The 18320-nt window shown below is 49.2% G+C and overlaps 1 protein-coding gene across 6 annotated transcripts in view; it reads right to left on the reverse strand.

Moving 5' to 3' along the window:
- Window positions 1-18320, reverse strand: part of trappc9 (trafficking protein particle complex subunit 9) — a 1142468-nt gene that overhangs the window by 61840 nt on the left and 1062308 nt on the right. The window lies entirely within an intron of this gene.

Below are 18320 nucleotides of genomic sequence, written 5' to 3' on the forward strand. Positions count from 1 at the left end.
GCTGTTGGAAAGAAAAAGCTGAGGAATGATCTAATAGAGGTCTTTAAAATGGTGAAAGTTTCGTTCAGATAAATATGGTGAGAATATTTTCTTTGTGGAGACGTGCATAATTAGAGGCCATCAGTATGAGATAGTCACCAAGAAATCCAACAGGGGATTCAGAAGAAACTTCTTTATCCAAAGAGCGATGGGAATGTAGAACTCACTGCCACTGGGAATGGTTTAAATGAATAATTTTGATGCACTTAAGGAGAAGCCAGGGAAGCATTTAAGAGACAAAGAAATAAATGGTGGTTACGGTGGTAGATTTAGATAAGAAAAGATGGGAGGAAGCTCTCGTGGAAACTAAACACCAGTATGGAATGGTTGGGATGAACGTCCTGTTTCTGTGCTATATAACCGGTCTAATCCTATATAAACTGTATTAATCAAATGGCATTCTAAAATATATCTACTTAATGTAAATTATTTCTAAAATTCCAAAACATTCTTCGATTGTTCTGGTTCATGGCAGAATTATAGGTTTGACAATGTGCAAATGAGTTTGGGAAAAAAATTGAGAAAAACAATTCTCAAAACTAGTGCAATTTGGGAGGGTAATTTGCACTTGATCACTGATAATTCCTGAAGTGGAAGCTGCACCCCAATATTTTTGGGTTTAAGAACTCTAGCTGTTTGGTCATAATTAGGGTGGCACGGCAGCACTGTGGGGCCGGCACAGTAACACAGTAGTTAGCACAGTTGCTTCACAGCTCCAGAGTCCCAGGTTCGATTCCTGGCTTGGGTCACTGTCCGTGCAGAGTCTGCACGTTCTCCCCTTGTGTGCGTGGATTTCCTCCGGTTTCCTCCTGCAGTCCAAAGATGTGCAGGATTAGCCATGCTAAATTGCCCTTAGTGTTCAAAAAGGTTGAGTAGGATTACGGGGATAGGGTGGAGGTGTGGGCTTGTGTGGGGTGCTCTTTCCAAGGGCCGGTGCAGACTTGATGAGCCGAATGGCCTACTTCTGTCCTATAAATTCTATGATTCTATGATTAATGGTGCCGCGCCAAGGGTTGCTAGTGCAAAGTTCCACTAGAACATTAAAAATTGGGTTTAAGCTTGCATGTTAAAATGTGCATTTCAACTATGAGCGTTTCATATTCACGCGATTGCAAAATATTCTGGCTGAGGAAAGAGTTAAGCTTTCTGAAAACTGCCTTCCTAAATTGAAAAGCACTGTTATTGCGCAGACCGAAAAGACTAAAATGCAACCTTGCATGGTAATCGCCAACCAAACAAAATGCATTTGTCTTCTTTAAGTAGGTCTATGTGACATGAGTCAAAGATTTCTCCACTGAAGTGAAAGTGACCCAGTATCTCTTCACCACAACACCCAAATTTTGACTCTGAATGGGTCATGATCTGATTAGCAACTACTTACTATTCTTGTGGCAATATTTAAAGTAATTATGATGCAGATACATGGGTTTCTTTGTCAACCACACAGGGGTGAAATAAAGATAGAGCTGAAATAGATACAAACAAGGCTTACTATGCAGCGCAAACACAAAATAAATTAAGGGTTGCAGTTAAAATGATCCACTTAATTAACACCAAGTAACCGAGCTATAAATAGTTTTTTAAAAATTAGACCCTGAAGTCTCCAGCATAGGGCTATTGCCAATATAACAAAGCATATGCCTGTCTCAAACAAATCAAATCAGTTTTGTTCCTGAGGTATTTATAGCAGCAGAACAGTACAAATTGAAGAGCAGTTTAGAAAAACAATTTAGTGCTGTTTACTGGGATACAAAAAAAAGTAAAACTTAATTGCAAACTTACATTATTAAAACAATTATTTTTAAATCTCTGCTTCATCTGTGTGGTGAATACTTTACTGTTTAGTGGTTTCTGTGCCCATGGCTTTTATTACTAATAACAGTCTTCCAGTTCTACAGTGCCTGGACTTCAGGGATTTTGCACAGGCTGGTATTAGTATTGATTCTGTCACGAGAACATGCTAAAAATAGCCTACTCTGTCCACATGCTTCACTTCAAATGTCAAAAATGCATATAGCCGTTTATGATTTTACAGCTTAAACATTTAAGCGGACAATGTCTTTGTGGAAAGATATCTTGCCAGCCTTTTTCATTTGTTTGCAATCACACGATGTGGTGAAATAAATCATATTATATCACTGTGGTGAAAATAACCTTTGCCTTGTCTGGCTCTTTTCCATGTTTAAATAAAGTTCGATGCTTACAATCCCAACAGTCGGCTGTAATGTGCTATGGCTGACTCTTGGCAGTCCACTGTCTTTTAACACTCACCGAGTGTTGATTGGCAGTGGGTGGAATCTCTCGCAATCAGATTGGCCAATAGTTCTCCAACCCAGCCAGGCACAGCGTTGCAGTAGCCAGTTGCAGTTCTTCCTAGATCTAAGTTCCGGATCTGTTGGGGACGGGGGTTTTGGGGGCTGGGAGGGGGGTGGCCGTACCTTTGGGGTGTAGGCCAGGGAAGAGGAAGACCTGGAGGTGAGATTCCAGGAGGATGGGCTCTCCCACTCTGAAGAGGCCTTCAGCTTGTGGCGTACCCTTCCCAACCGAGATTTTTTCTGTTTCCCAACCTACCCTCATCTGCTCCCACCAGCCTAAAGATTGAGCTGGGTGGGCCTTAATAGGTGAAAAGGTGGGTTTTCTGCCTGAGGTCCTGCCTGCCCAAGTGTGAAATTGTGCCTGCGTTTGGGTAGGCGGGTTCCTGGGGGGAATCCAGTCCATTCAATTTAATGTACCCTCCCCACAATGAACCTAATTGAGGTGGGGGGTGGGGAAGAGTGAAATTCTGTCATGAAGTGTTTGATCAATAGTTGTGAATCTTTGAAATCCAAGTTCTTCAAAGTTGAAAGGTATTGGTCATGCCAATTTTTGGAATGGTACACACATCTTCTTAATATCACATACTGCGAACTTCCGGTGCCAGCCAAGGAGTGAGCGGCCGCACATTTGGTAGTTCCTGCTCAAGGTGGAATTTTTCGTTCATTTCCCAGTCTGAGGGGTGAAAGGTTTGGATGGAAAGAGATGTAGGAGTGCCAGGAGAAGGTGTATCTCCTCTGGTGTGGCTAGTGGATGGATCCATGAACTAGGAATGGGTCAAGAAAAAGGGAGCTGTTGGAGAAGGAGAGTCTTTGTGGTGCACCACAGGTTAAGATGGCAGAGGGCAAAGGGCCTGTTCTGCTGCCCCGTTGTCAACGGAGCAGCTGGTGGACTTTTTAAACAGTAAGTTCAGTCTACAGAGGAGGGAGGCCGTGGAGGACCTGGCCAAGGTAGTGGAGCCGCTCAAAGCAGGTATTGAGAGAGTGGAGCAAAAGCTGGAGTCCCCGGGCCGGGCGATCCATAAAGTGGAGGAGGTGGTGGAGGAGTACGAGGAGCAGCTCGCTTCTTTGGTGGCCGAGGTGGGGGTGATGCAAGAGACCCAAAAAAGGCTGAAGCAAGAGACCCAAAAGAGGCTGAAGCAAGAGACCCAAAAGAGGCTGAAGGAGAAGGTGGAGGACCTGGAGAACCGCTCCAGAAGGCCAAATGAGGATCGTGGGGATGCCCGAAGGCATTGAAAGAGCTGACGCCAGCACGTATGTGGCCAAAATGTTGGAGAAGCTGAAGGAGGAGGGGTCTTCGACCAGCCTCTGGAGGTTGGCCGGGTGCTGATGAGGAGGCCACAGGCAGGCGAGCCGCCAAGGGCAATGGTGGTATAGTTGCACCTCTTCTTGGACAAAGAGAAGATTCTTCAGTGGGCGAGTCAGACAAGGTGGTGCACCTGGGAAGGAAACGAGCTGCGCGTGTATCAAGACCTGGGCGCAGATCTGGCGAAGAGTAGGGCCGGTTTCAGCCAGTTCAAGGGTGCCCTCTTCAAGAAAGAGGTGAAATTCGGGGTGCTGTACCCGGCCCGCCTCTGGGTGACTTTCCAGAATCGAGAATACTCTTTTAGTATCCGGGGGAGGCGATGGAGTTTCTGAGGGACAATGTACTGGCAGGAGAAGGAGGACATTGAACTTCGGAGGAGTTGTGAGGCTTTTTTTGTTGTTCTTGGAAAACTTTTCCCCCTTTGAAAGGTTTTGGTGGGTTTGGTGGCAGGGTGTTTAGGAAGCATCAAGAGTGAGTGCAACTTTTTTGTTTCTTGGGGGAGTGTGGGACGGTGGGGGCGGGGGGGGGAATTCGGAGGTAGGGGGTTTGGAGGCCTTGGGAGGGGGGCTGCCATGCTAACTAGGTGGGCTAGTTGACAGGAGCACACTGAGGGGTGGTCAGGAGGTAGGCGCAGGGGAGGGGGATGGGGCTGTTGTTTTGTTTGGGGGATGCTGACAAGGATCTGATTGTTGTGACGCAGTGGGAAAAGGAGTGATGGCGGTGGACATCCAAGGGTGAGTGGGAGGGTCGTGTAACATGGGGCAGGCCCAAAAAGCGAAATGATTGATCGTCAGGGAGGGGGGGCGGGGAACCCCCGAACCAGGTTGGTCACATGGGACGTGAAGGGGCTGAATGGGCCGGTCAAACGGTCACTTGTGTTCGGGCACCTGATGAGTCTGAAGGCAAACATGGCTTTTTTACAAGAGACGCATTTAAAGATTGGGGACCAGACAAGTTTGAGGAAAGGGTGGGCAAGGCAGGTGTTCCATTCAGGACTGGACATGAAGACGAGGGGGATGGCGATGCTGGTGAATAAGCGGTACTGGCGTTCGAGGTGGGGAACATTGTGGCTGATTCGGGGGGGGGGTTTGTGATGGTGAGCGGGAAGCTGGAGGGGATGCCGGTGATCTTCGTAAATGTTTATGCCCCTAATTGTGGATTTTATGAGGCGGGTGCTGGGGAAGATCCCCGACCTGGACTCGCACCAGTTGATCATGGGTGGGGGGGGGGGTTTATAAAACAGTCACTGAGCCAAGTTTGGACTGGTCGAGCCCGAGGTCGACAGCGGCGATGGAGCTGAAGGGGTTTAGGGAGCGTTTGGGGGGGTGGACCCGTGGAGATTTGGGAGGCCGAGGACGCATTTTCATATTTCTCCCATGTGCACAGGGTGTTCTCCCGGATTGACTTTTTTGTGGTGGGCAAGGCGTTGCGGGCAGGCGTGGTCGACTTGGGAGTATTCGGCGATTGTGGTCTCAGACCACGCGCCGCACTGTGTGGATATGCGAGTGGACCGGGGGAGCGGGCGAGGGGGGGCAGCATCCACAGTGGAGGCTGGATGTGGGGCTGTTGGCGGGTGAGGAGGTGTGTGAGCGGGTGAGACTTGCCATTTGGGGTACGTGGAGCTGAACAATACGGGGACAGTAAAGGCTGCCATGCTGTGGGAGGCACTCAAGGTTCGGGGGAGTTTATTTTGATTCGGGCACACAGGGAAAAGGCAGAATGGGCGGAGATTGCAAGGCTGGTGGAAGAGATTCTGAGGGTGGACAGTGGTATTCGGAGGCCCCAGAGGCAGGGTGGTTGAGGGAATGGCAGAAGCACCAGATAGAGTTCTGATTGGTGTCCACGGGGAAGGCAGTGGGGTAGTCGTGGAGGCGCAGGGTGGCAATATATGAGCACAGGGAGAAGGCAAGCAGGATGTTGGCCCTCCAGCTGGGGAAGCAAGAGGCAGTGAGGGAGATTGGTAGAGTGAAAGACGGGACGGGAAGGGTGGTGTTGGACCTAGTGGGGGTGAATGGGATGTTTGAGGCTTTTTAATAGGAGGTTGTATGAGTCGGAGCCCCCAGCCGGGGCGGGGGTGGAGGGGGGGGTGGATGGGGGTGAGGGAATGCTGCAGTCACTGGACTGGTTGGAGTTTCCCAGGATGGACGAAGGGATGGTGCAGGGATTGAGGACCCCGATTGGGTTGAGGGAGGTGATGGAGAGTATTGGGCGATGCAGGCAGGGAAGGCCCTGGGCCCGGGTGGGTTCCTGGTGAAGTTTTATAAAAGGTTTGGGGGAGGGACCTTGTGCCGTTGTTGGTGAGGGCATGAAATGAGGCTAGGGAGAGGGGGGGGGGAACTCCCCCTACATGGTCACAGGCATCCATCTCCCGGATATTGAAAAAGGATAAGGATCCGGAGCAGTATGGATCATACCATCCGGTGTCATTGTTGAATGTGGACGCTAAATTGTTGGCGAAGGTGTCGGCTTCACGAATTGAGGACTGAGTCCCGGGAGTGATAGGTAAGGACCAAACGGGGTTTGTAAAAGGGAGACAGTTGTCAGCAAATTTGAGGACGCTGCTTAATGTGATTATGATGCCCTCCGAGGGGCAGGAAGTGGAGGTGGCAGTGGTGATGGACGTGGAGAAGGCTTTCGACCGACTGTAGTGGAGGTATCTGTGGGAAGTGTTGGGGCGGTTCGGATAAGGGTTTGTGGACTGGGTCCGGTTGCTGTACAGGGCGATGGTCGCAAGTGTGCAGACGAACCATTAGAGCTCATGATATTTCGGGCTGCAACGTGGGACAAGGCAGGGGTTCCCAGTCTCCCCGTTGCTTTTTGCCTTGGCGATAGAGCCATTGGCAATGGTGCTTCGAGCGTCGAAGTACAGGAGGGATTCAGCGGGGACGTTGAGCACAGGGTTTCGCTGTACGCGGGCAACCTATTGTTACATATTTCGGACCCATTGGGTGGCAATCGGGGCATATAGTATTTTGAGGACTTTGGCCAGTTCTCCGGGTACAAATTGAACATGGGACAGAGTGAGGTGTTCCCGATTGAGACCAGAGGGCAGGAGAGGAGGTTAGGGGAGTTGCCGTTCAAGTGGGGGCGAGCTTTAGATACTTGGGCATTCGGGTGATGCTGGGTTGCGTACAGTTACATAAGTTAAATTTGACTCGGCTGGTAGAGCAGATGAAGGGGATTTTAAGAGATGGGATGTGCTGCCACCGTCATTGGCAGGATGGGTGCAGACAGTGAAGATGATGATGCTGCTAAGATTCCTATTAATATTCCAGAACCTCCTAATCTTTGTCCCAAAGTTGTTCGTTAAGAAGGTTAATGTGCTGATCTCGAGGATTGTACGGGTCAAAAGTTTTTTTTTGCAGTCAGGGGGTGTTGCCGAATATTATGAATAACTACTGGACGACAAATATGGCTATGGTTAGTAAATGAGTAGTGGGGGAGGGGTCGCGATGAGGGCAGATGGAGGCGGCCTCTTGTCAGGGAAGGAGCTTGAGGGCATTGCTAATGGTGCCTCTGCAGTTCTCACCGGCCACGTACTCCATAAGCTCAGAGGTTGTGTCGGCCTTGAGGGTATGGGGGCAGTGGAGATACCATGCGAGGCTGTGTGCCTCATTGTGGGCACTGATCTGTGATAATCAATGATCAGCACTAGGGGGGCTAGATGCGAGGTTTCGAGTGTAGCGGCAGGCAGGGATTAAGCGATTTGGGGATCTGTTCGTAGGGGGCAGCTTTGCGAAATTAGAGGACCTGGAGGAGCTGCCCAGCAGGAATGGTTTCAGGTACTTGCAGGTCCTGGATTTTGTGAGGTGAGAGGTGCCGTCCTTTCCCGGGTTGCCGCCCTGGGCGCGGCAACATAAGATGTTGATGAGGGAGGGGATAGGGGAGGGGAAGGTGTCCGAGGTCTACAAGGAGCTGAAGGATTGGGAGAGTGCCCTGGTGGGAGCCGGGACATGGGAGGCTCTGCGGGGGGTGTATGCGTCCTCGTCATGTGCGATGCTCAGTCTTATTCAATTAAAGTCCACAGGGTGCATATGGCGGTGGCGAGGGTGCATAGGTTCTTTGAGAGAGTAGGTGTGGGCGGTGCGCAGGGAGGCCCGCGAATCATCTCCACATATTTTGGGCATATCCAAAGCTGAAGGGGTTTTGGAGGGCTTTGCGGACGTAATGTCCAAGATGTTGGGGGTAAAGGTGGCCCCGACTCCATAGGTAGTGATATTTGGGGTGTCAGAAGACCCGGGAATCCTAGAGGCGAGCGAGGCCGATGTTTTGGCCTTTGCATCCTGATAGCCCAGAGACGGATTTTGCTTGGGTGGAGGGACTCGGAGCCGCCAAAAGCAGGGGAATGTGAATGAGTGACCTGGCAGAATTCCTGAGGCTGGAGAAGGTCAAATTCATCTTGAGGGGGTCGGTTGATGGGTTCGCTCAGTGGTGGAAGCTGTTCATTGATTCTTCAAGGAGGATTGAGGTGTCAGCAGAGGGGGAGGGAGAGGGGTTTAAAATGGGGAAGGCAGGGCTGGAGGAGGGGGAGTGGATCTTGGTTATTTATTACATTGTATAATTTTATTTCTGCTTTCATTTGTTTTGTTTGTTGTTTGTTTCTGCAAATTCCTGAATAAAATATATTTTTGTAAAAATCGTATACAGCAACTCTGAGAACAGCTGTTCATTTTTACAAGGCTTGTGCCAGTCCTGATGTACATAGAAGCATGTAATACAATACTCTTCCTAACAAAAGACATTGCTGTACCATTTACTTATTATTAGCTTCATGCATGTGGTGCCAGAGTTGGATGTGATTGCAAGGTAGATTGGAGACTATACTATATACTGTTTTTGCTGCCCATTTGCCATTTTTCTAACTAAGAAGCTGAATATTTGGTACCATTTGGGGATGCTGAGCTGGCCAGTTTGTTGGACGGGGTCGAGTCCAGCTGGGATGCTCAGTTCCACCGAGAGACTCGGAGGGTCAGCCATATTGCAGCCAGTGTTAAGAACATAAGAACTAGGAGCAGGGGTAGGCCACCTGGCCCTTCGAGCCATTCAATGAGATCATGGCTGATCTTTTGTGGACTCAGCTCCACTTTCCCGCCCGAACACCATAACCCTTAATTCCTTCATTCTTCAAAAAACTATCTATCTTTATCTTGAAAATATTTAATGAAGGAGCCTCAATTGCTTCACTGGGCAGGGAATTCCATAGATTCACAACCCTTTGGGTGAAGAAGTTCCTCCTAAACTCAGCCCAAAATCTACTTTCCCTTATTTTGAGGCTATGCCCCCTAGTTCTGCTTTCACCCACCAGTGGAAACAACCTGCCCGCATCTATCCTATTTATTCCCTTCATAATTTCAACAAGTGCATCCCAGTCTATTCAACCTCTCCTCGTAATCCAACACCCTCAACTCTGGATTAACCTAGTGAATCTCCTCTGCACACCCTCCAGTGCCAATACGTCCTTTCTCAGGTAAGGAGACCAAAACTGAACACAATATCCAGGTGTGGCCTCACTAACACCTTATACAATTGCAGCATAACCTCCCTAGTCTTAAACTCCAACCCACTAGCAATGAAGAACAAAACTCCATTCGCTTTCTTAATCACCTGTTGCACCTGTAAACCAACTTTTTGCGACTCATGCAGTAGGACACCCAGGTCTCTCTGCACAGCAGCATGTTTTAATATTTTATCATTTAAATAATAATCCCTTTTGCTGTTATTCCTACCAAAATGGATAACCTCACATTTGTCAACATTGTATTCCACCTTCCAGACCCTAGCCCATTCACTTAGCCTATCCAAATCCCTTTGCAGACTTCCGTATCCTCTGCACTTTTTGCTTTACCACTCATCTTAGTGTAGTCTGCAAACTTGGACACATTGCCCTTGGTTCCCAACTCCAAATCATCTATGTAAATTGGTAAACAATTGTGGGCCCAACACTGATCCCTGAGGGACCACTCACTGATTGCCAACCAGAGAAACACCCATTAATCCCCACTCTTTGCTTTCTATTAATTAACCAATCCTCTATCCATGCTATTACTTTACCCTTAACGCCATGCATCATTATCTTATGCAGCAACCTTTTGTGTAGCACCTTGTCAAAAGCTTTCTGGAAATCCAGATATGCCACATCCATTGGCTCCCCGTTATCTACTGCACAGGTGATGTCCTCAAAAAATTCCACTAAGTTAGTTAGCACGACCTGCCCTTTATGAACCCATGCTGCATCTGTCCAATGGGACAATTTCCATCCAGATGCCTCGCTATTTCTTCCTTGATGATAGATTCCAGCATCTTTGGATGGCAAATATTCAGCCTGGATCCCAGTTACCAGTAGCGTACCGCAGGGATCAGTTCTGGGTCCTCTGCTGTTTGTGATTTTCATTAATGACTTGGATGAGGGAGTTGAAGGGTGGGTCAGTAAATTTGCAGACGATACGAAGATTGGTGGAGTTGTGGATAGTAAGGAGGGCTGTTGTCGGCTGCAAAGGGACATAGATAGGATGCAGAGCTGGGCTGAGAAGTGGCAGATGGAGTTTAACCCTGAAAAGTGTGAGGTTGTCCATTTTGGAAGGACAAATATGAATGCGGAATACAGGGTTAACGGTAGAGTTCTTGGCAATGTGGAGGAGCAGAGAGATCTTGGGGTCTATGTTCATACATCTTTGAAAGTTGCCACTCAAGTGGGTAGAGCTGTGAAGAAGGCCTATGGTGTGCTCGCGTTCATTAACAGAGGGATTGAATTTAAGAGCCGTGAGGTGATGATGCAGCTATACAAAACTTTGGTAAGGCCACATTTGGAGTACTGTGTACAGTTCTGGTCGCCTCATTTTAGGAAGGATGTGGAAGCTTTGGAAAAGGTGCAAAGAAGATTTACCAGGATGTTGCCTGGAATGGAGAGTAGGTCTTACGAGCAAAGGTTGAGGGTGCTAGGCCTTTTCTCATTAGAACGGAGAAGGATGAGGGGCGACTTGATAGAGGTTTATAAGATGATCAGGGGAATAGATAGAGTAGACAGTCAGAGACTTTTTCCCCGGGTGGAACAAACCATTACAAGGGGACATAAATTTAAGGTGAAAGGTGGAAGATATAGGAGGGATATCAGAGGTAGGTTCTTTACCCAGAGAGTAGTGGGGGCATGGAATGCACTGCCTGTGGAAGTAGTTGAGTCGGAAACATTAGGAACCTTCAAGCAGCTATTGGATAGGTACATGGATTACGGTAAAATGATATAGTGTAGATTTATTTGTTCTCAAGGGCAGCACGGTAGCATTGTGGATAGCACAATTGCTTCACAGCTCCAGGGTCCCAGGTTCGATTCCGGCTTGGGTCACTCTGTGCGGAGTCTGCATGTCCTCCCCGTGTCTGTGTGGGTTTCCTCCGGGTGCTCCGGTTTCCTCCCACAGTCCAAAGATGTGTAGGTTAGGTGAATTGGCCAATGATAAATTGCCCTTAATGTCCAAAATTGCCCTTGGTGTTGGGTAGAGGTGTTGAGTTTGGGTAGGGTGCTCTTTCCAAGAGCCGGTGCAGACTCAAAGGGCCGAATGGCCTCCTTCTGCACTGTAAATTCAATGATAATCTATGATTAATCTAGGACAAAGGTTCGGCACAACATCGTGGGCCGAAGGGCCTGTTCTGTGCTGTATTTTCTATGTTCTATGTTCATCTTCCATACTACCAAAGTTAAGCTAACTGGCCTATAATTACCCACTTTCTGCCCACCACCTTTTTTAAACAGTAGTGTCACGTTTGCTAATTTCCAATTCGCCGGGACCACCCCAGAGTCTAGTGAATTTTGGTAAATTATCACTAGTGCATTTGCAATTTCCCTCGCCAACTGTTTTAGTACCCTGGGATACATTCCATCAGGGCTAGGAGACTTGTCTACCTTTAGCCCCATTCGCTTGCCCATCATTACCTCCTTGGTGATAACAATCTTCTCAAGGTCCTCATCTGTCAGAGCCTCATTTCCATCAGTCACTGGCATGTTATTTGTGTCTTCCACTGTGAAGACCGACCCAAAAAACCTGTTCAGTTCCTCAGCGATTTCCTCATCTCCCATTATTAAACCTCCCTTCTCATCCTCTGAAGGACCAATATTTACCGAAGCCAGTCTTTTTTGTTTTATATATTTGCAGAAACTTTTACTATCGGTTTTTATATTATGAGCAAGCTTACTCTTATAATCTATCTTACTCTTCTTTATAGCTTTTTAGTACCTTTCTGTTGCCCCCTAAAGATTTCCCAATCCTCTAGTCCACCACTAATCTTTGCCACTTTGTATGTTTTTCCTTCAATTTGATACTCTCCCTTATTTCCTTAGATATCCACTGTCGATATTCCCTCTTTCTACTGTCCTTCCTTTTTGTTGGTATAAACCTTTGCTGAGAACTGTGAAAAATCACTTGGAAGGTTCTCCACTGTTCCTCAACTATTTCACCTCTTCTCTCATCCCATTGTAATCTCCTTTGTTTAAGCACAAAAAACTTGTGTTTGATTTGACCTTCTTACCCCCCATCTGTATTTTAAATTCCACCATATTGTGATCGCTCCTTCTGCAAGGGTCCGTCACGATGTTGCCTGAGAGTAGGTGGCAACGGCCATCTGCTCGGGGGGCATCACCTGCAGGACTGGCACCCAGATCAACAATCTCCACTGGGCCGCATGGATGGGTTGGCACCGGCCCCTGAGCGCCGTCCCCCCCCATGACCATGCATCTGGTATGCCTCCACCCAGCACCATACCGTGCCCCAGCCCACCTATGTACAGCAGTGCTGCCCACGCCACACCTCCTGCACCTCCTCTCTGCTGCCCCCTACCTCCCTCTGCGATGAATGAAACGTGTGGCTCACGATTTCCCGTGTGTGTCCCCACAGGAGATGTTGGCCCACAACAGACGAGAGAGGGAACAGACGGGCGGCAGGGTGCCAGTCATCAGAGTCTTCACCCCCTATGAGGAACAGGCTCTGGAGATCGCAGGGGGTGGCCGAGGACAGATCAGTCACCGACGTAATGGTGGGCATATGGCACAAGGGTGAGGATCACCGGCAGTTACCCAGATGACCTGCCACACACGAGTTGTTAATGCCATACAGAATGATCCATCCCTCCCCCTGAACACATGTCCATTATCCTGCAGGATCTCCATTCGACGGTGCCGGCCCATCCGGGGTGGTTGTCCCTCCACCACTCTGCCTCCTATGAGAACAGCTCGGAAGGAGCTCCGAGGAGACCACCATATTTGCGGAACTTCCACCAGCACAGAGACACACACCTCGGTGGGCAACAGTGGTGGCCAGGCTTCTGGGGCACAGTCTGATAAACACCACACAGTTGCTGAAGCACATTAGATGGAGGCAGGAACGCCCAGGCGAGACAGCAGTCATAGGTCTGCTGGATTCCAGGACCCAGCTGGGTCCCATTCAGAAGCTGGGCCTCTGGACCAGGTTACCTGGAGCAGATGCAGATGCTAGGATGAGGCTGTGATATTCAGATGGGGATGTCAGCGACACTCCAGCAGCTCCATAGCTGATTGGAGGAGTCCCAGACGTTACGGGCGCAAGAGATAGTGCCGGCAATGAGTGGCACCGAGGCCAACACTGCTGGGTGGCGACTGAGTGGAGAGTCTGGTGTACGACATCTGCAGCATGAGTGGAGGTGTCCAAGGCATGGCGCAGTCAGTAACGGCCATGGCTGAGTGCCTTGACAGCATGTCTGACTCATTGGGTGAATCTTTCTGAGACACCGTGGAGCATGTCCCAGTCTCGGGTGGCATGTCAGAGCCCTCCAGAGCATGTCCCAGGCACCGAGGAGCATCGCCGAGGGCAACGATACCATGTTGCAGACATCGGGGAGTCACCAGGGCTGGCAGAGCCGGGGCTCGCTCCAGCTGCCCCTCTGTCTTGAGGCGACCCCCAGAGCCCACTGGACACTGACTGGGAGGAGGGGGCCTATGGAGTGGCGACAGTGGCTACCATCTGCTCGGAGTTCCACCCCCTTGACAATGGCGCGTCTCACAGTCAGGCTCCTGAACAGGGTGGCACAGTGAGGCATCTGCTTCCAGAAAGTGGGCCGTGGCCCTCCGGACCCAGGGTCCCCAGAGGACCACTTGCTGGGGAGGTGGTTAGATCACAGGAGGCCGTTAGATTGGGGGGTCATTCCTGTTAACTGTATGGAGATTGGCCGTAAGTGGTTCTTATTGGCTTCTCACCAAGCCATGTTGGGTTCCTGATTTTGCCAACGGGGTCGGGCCATTTAGACCAGAGGTGCTTTCAGAATGCCGAACGTGAATGGTAATGAAAATGATAGATAAGGACATTTTGAGATGTTGGTAATAATTGCTGGAGGAAGGTGGCACTTGAAGTTGATAATAGAATTACAAGGATTTCCCACTGGAACGCTTGCACCTCCAACTAATGGAACCAGTGTTTTATTTTATTCATTCATGGGATTTAGCCATCACTGGCTCGGACAGCATTTATTGTCCACCGCTCATTGCCCTTGTGAAAGTGGTGATGAACTACCTTTTTGAAGTGCTGTTAGGGAGGGAGTTCCAGGTTTAATTGGCTATGCTCCAGTTGAAGTGATGGTGACAAAACACTCCCCTTTAAATCTGTCATCAACACCTCTCTCCTCGAAAACCCAACACATGACGTCACCCGCCTTGTAAAGTACCATCCTGTCTGCAACCTTCATTTCCTCTCCAAAGTCAGATGGGTTTCCATTAAAGCCAGGATGTTGATGCAATCATCCCCAACAAGTTCACGGATGGCCATTGCCTGGTTTACAAGTGAACGGACATTCTTGAGGGGTGTTGAGAGCTAATCCACGGGCAAGTACACACGTGTGGACAGGAAAAATATTGGCATGGTTAGCTTCTAATGGGTACACTGGGCAGGAAGGTCAATGAGAGAGTGGGATGGTGGAACTGGAGTTGCTGCTCATAATGAGCCAGAGCTCACAACTTCCCTGAGCATTTTTACAGATGCTGAGAGGCCAGAGGGAAGTCGTCTGTTTATCGAAGAGGGAATCAAGCCTGGGATGGCAACAAAAGAGTAGGAAAGCCAAGGAGAACAGAAAGAATGGGGTCGGAAATATGGAAGATATTATGGAGAGTGAAGATGTGAAAGGTGGCATGATGATAGAAGAGAGGGGTCTAGGCGAGCTAAAGAGTAAAGAATTCAAAAAGAACACTAAACAGAAACAGAATTGTTTTAATTTTTCTACATTGAAGTATACAGTCCCAAGAGTTCTGAATTGCGATATTAGGATTTGTGCTCATGGGGGCGATTCCCCAGCCATGTAGCGCCTCGCGCAAATCCCTCTATGGTTGGGGGAATTCTGGGAGAGGTTCGAAATGGGATTTGTGCTGGGCACGATGCTTCCAGCCCACTATAGCTGACGTAATCTGGTTCACTCCCTCACTGGGTATGGGCCAGATTAGCATATTTAAATCCTCATTTAAATATGCCGGGACAGTTTGAAGCCGGAGTTTCCCAACCCCTGGTATTCTCCGATCCACCCTTGCAACATGAAGCCAGCGTGAATCATTACTGGTCTCCCCAAATGGAGATCAGGCGCGATGGCCACCCGGTGGGACTGGAGGCCATTGTGGGCCCCAAATCGTCAGGGACATGGTGGGGGTAGGGGAATGATGCCAATGATACTTGGGCAGTGGGTGGAATTGATGCCAGCGAGGATGGGGGGGGATTGAGTCACCCTGATGTCTGCGTGGTGTGGGGGCGGTGACATGAGTATTTAGTGTTCGGTGGGGAGCTTGCCCCTCTGTTGGCAAGATTTAGAGGTGTTCCCTTTGTTTGTGGCGGGGGGGGGGGGGGGGGGAGAGGGGTTACACTGTATGTAGGAGGTTAGGGAGCCTTTCTGCTCATTTTGAGATTGGGGCACCCTTTAATGACGCCCTGATCTCTCTGAAGTCGAGCTTGCTGGCATGTTTAGGACGTGCACCTCTAAATGCTGGTGCAAAATATGCTTCCTCCAAAAAAATGGCTCACTGTCAGAGGACTGCGACCTGGATCGCCCCGACCCACCCAGCGGGAATCACATTTCGTTAGCTGCCGGAGACCACACTTGGAAATGTTTTGGGAGAATCGCGCCCAATGTGTGATAAAACAGGTGTGGTGCAGGCTTGAAGGGCCGAATGGTCTACTCCTGCACCTATTTTCTATGTTTCTAAAACATTCTCCTTCTGATTTTTATACTAACATTGGCCCTAGCAGAGATGACAGCAGCCCAGCACTACTGTCATGCACATGTGTGTACTCCAGCAGTAGTGACAGGATCAAGTTTAGGGGTAGGAGACCCAAGATAATTTTTTGATTCAATTGTTAATTCAGGACACTGAGGTCAATTGCAACAACTCTGCCATAGGCCCGATTGTAATCAGGTAACATAATGTAAAATATGCATCAAATTTAGTCAGCATGGCTCAGCTACTCACTGATGAACATGTCTTATCAGGAGATCCAATATCCAATTCCAGTTGATAGCAATTTCATTCAAAGTTCTTTTGTATCAAATCCCATGGGCAAAAATAAACCAAGAGTAGGATATTATAGAGCTTCATAACCCAGCGTTAAAACATTCACATTTTACCCCATGATTTGTCTTCTAGAAGGCCCTTGGCAGATTGCCAATACTCTGATCCAAGGGCTGTTACATTGAATAAAGCAACATGAAAGCTTTTGTCCAATACTGCATCAAAATATTACATTCACTTCAAAGAATCCATTTGGGATTTGTTCATAAGTTTTTTTAAATGTTTCAAATTAATAGTCTTGAAGCTCCTTTTATTTTACCCCAAGTAAAAGCATACAGAGAACTGAATCAATAGAAAACAGTCTTAATTAAGCTTAGCTGTGAATTCCCAGTTTTTACGGATAAAAGCAGTTCCAACCTTATCTCAGAGTTTGTCCCATAAATAAATACTGACATGATTTCCCATCTCTCCCAACACTTACACATCTTGCGAGGGCAGCTCAGTTTCAAATCAAAATGATTGCAATCTCACACTAGCAGCCGTAACTGACAAAATTAAAAACTCGTGACCATCAAAGAGGGTGTTATCATGACTTAAGTCAGTTTCACTCTCATTTCAAGTCAGAAGGTTATGATTTCAGCATCAGATGAGCTCAAAAGCACAAAAAGCTAGACTGACATTCTCTTGAATACTGCAGTACTTAGGGAGTGTTTAATTGTTAGATGTACAATACTTTGGAAGGGTGTGTGGTATTATCAGGTATTGCAGTACCCGAGAGGCTGTAGACCATTGGGTAAACCTAGGAGTTTACCATTGGCTGTTTGGTATGTAGCTCCGCCCTGACAGGCGGGTGTAAGAACTGGCGCCGTCCCAGCAGCCTTCATTCTGTACCGAAGCTGCTGGGGAACAGATCTAGTCTATTAAAACCTTCAGTTATGTTACAACTTTGTCTTTGAGTTTAATTGATTGTGCATCAATTTAACAGACTACTCTTAAGCTGAAAGAATGGATCTCCGAATCAAGCCGGAGTGTCTACAACTCAGCCCCCACGCGGAGAACTCGGCGGCGATATTTAAGCACTGGCTGGCGTGTTTTAAAGGCTACCTCCAGACGGCCAGTGGCACCCCCTCAGGAGAACAAAAACTGCATCTCCTGCACTCTAGAGTAAGCCCTGGAATTTTCACCCTCATCGAGGAGGCAGAGGACTACGATGCTGCGATCGAACTGTTAAAAGGACATTATATCCGCCCTGTAAACCAGGTCTACGCAAGTCACCCGCTCGCAACTAGACGGCAAAGCCCCGGGGAATTGCTGGAGGACTTCTACCGTGCGCTACTGGTGCTGGGCAGAAACTGTGGCTGCCCGCAAATGGAACTTCTAATCCGGGATGCCTTCGTAGCAGGTATGAGCGCCTCAGAGATCCGCCTCAGACTCTTAGAAAAGGACACCCTGGGACTGAGAGAGGCACGGGCCCTGGCAGGGTCCATGGATGTTGCCTCCAGAAACGCGCAGTCCTATGCGCCCAACCGCGCGGCGACCCCCTGGGCTGCGTGGCATCCCGCAGCGGCAGCCACACTGACCTTCCCAGTGTCCCCTCAGGCCTGCGCTGTAAGACGGCCCGCTAACTCCGTCGGACCCCAATGTTTCTTCTGCGGGCAGGCGAAGCATCCCCCCGCCGCATGCGCTGCCCGGGCCGCACCTCCACCTGCAAACAGTGCGGCAAGAAGGGCCATTTTGTGGGGTTCTGCCAAGTACGAGCCATGGCCACGGTCTCCAGCGACTCCGGAGCGCCGCGGCAATCTTCCCCTCGGGCCCCAGGCGGCCAGCACTCACCGCCACCCCCCTATCCTAGGGCCACCTCTGACCCACGGGCGCAGCCATCTTGCCCCTCGGACACCACGCTGGATGGATGGGCGCCACCATTTTGTGCATCCCTGCTGCCATTTTGTCCATCCCCGACCACCATGTGCGATCCATGGGGGATGCCATCTTGGATGGGGGCCTCAGGCCCCCAGCACGGCCGACTACACGCTGCCCGATCAGAACCCGCAACTGCTCCATCTGGCCTCGGTGATGCTGGACCAAAATCGACCTCGGACACTCGCAACTGCAACAACGACTGTGTTCATCAGCGTCCACAAGACGTTTTGCCCGATTGACT

This window comes from Scyliorhinus torazame, chromosome 11, assembly GCF_047496885.1.
Source record: "Scyliorhinus torazame isolate Kashiwa2021f chromosome 11, sScyTor2.1, whole genome shotgun sequence".
NCBI classification, from domain to species: Eukaryota; Metazoa; Chordata; class Chondrichthyes; order Carcharhiniformes; family Scyliorhinidae; genus Scyliorhinus; species Scyliorhinus torazame.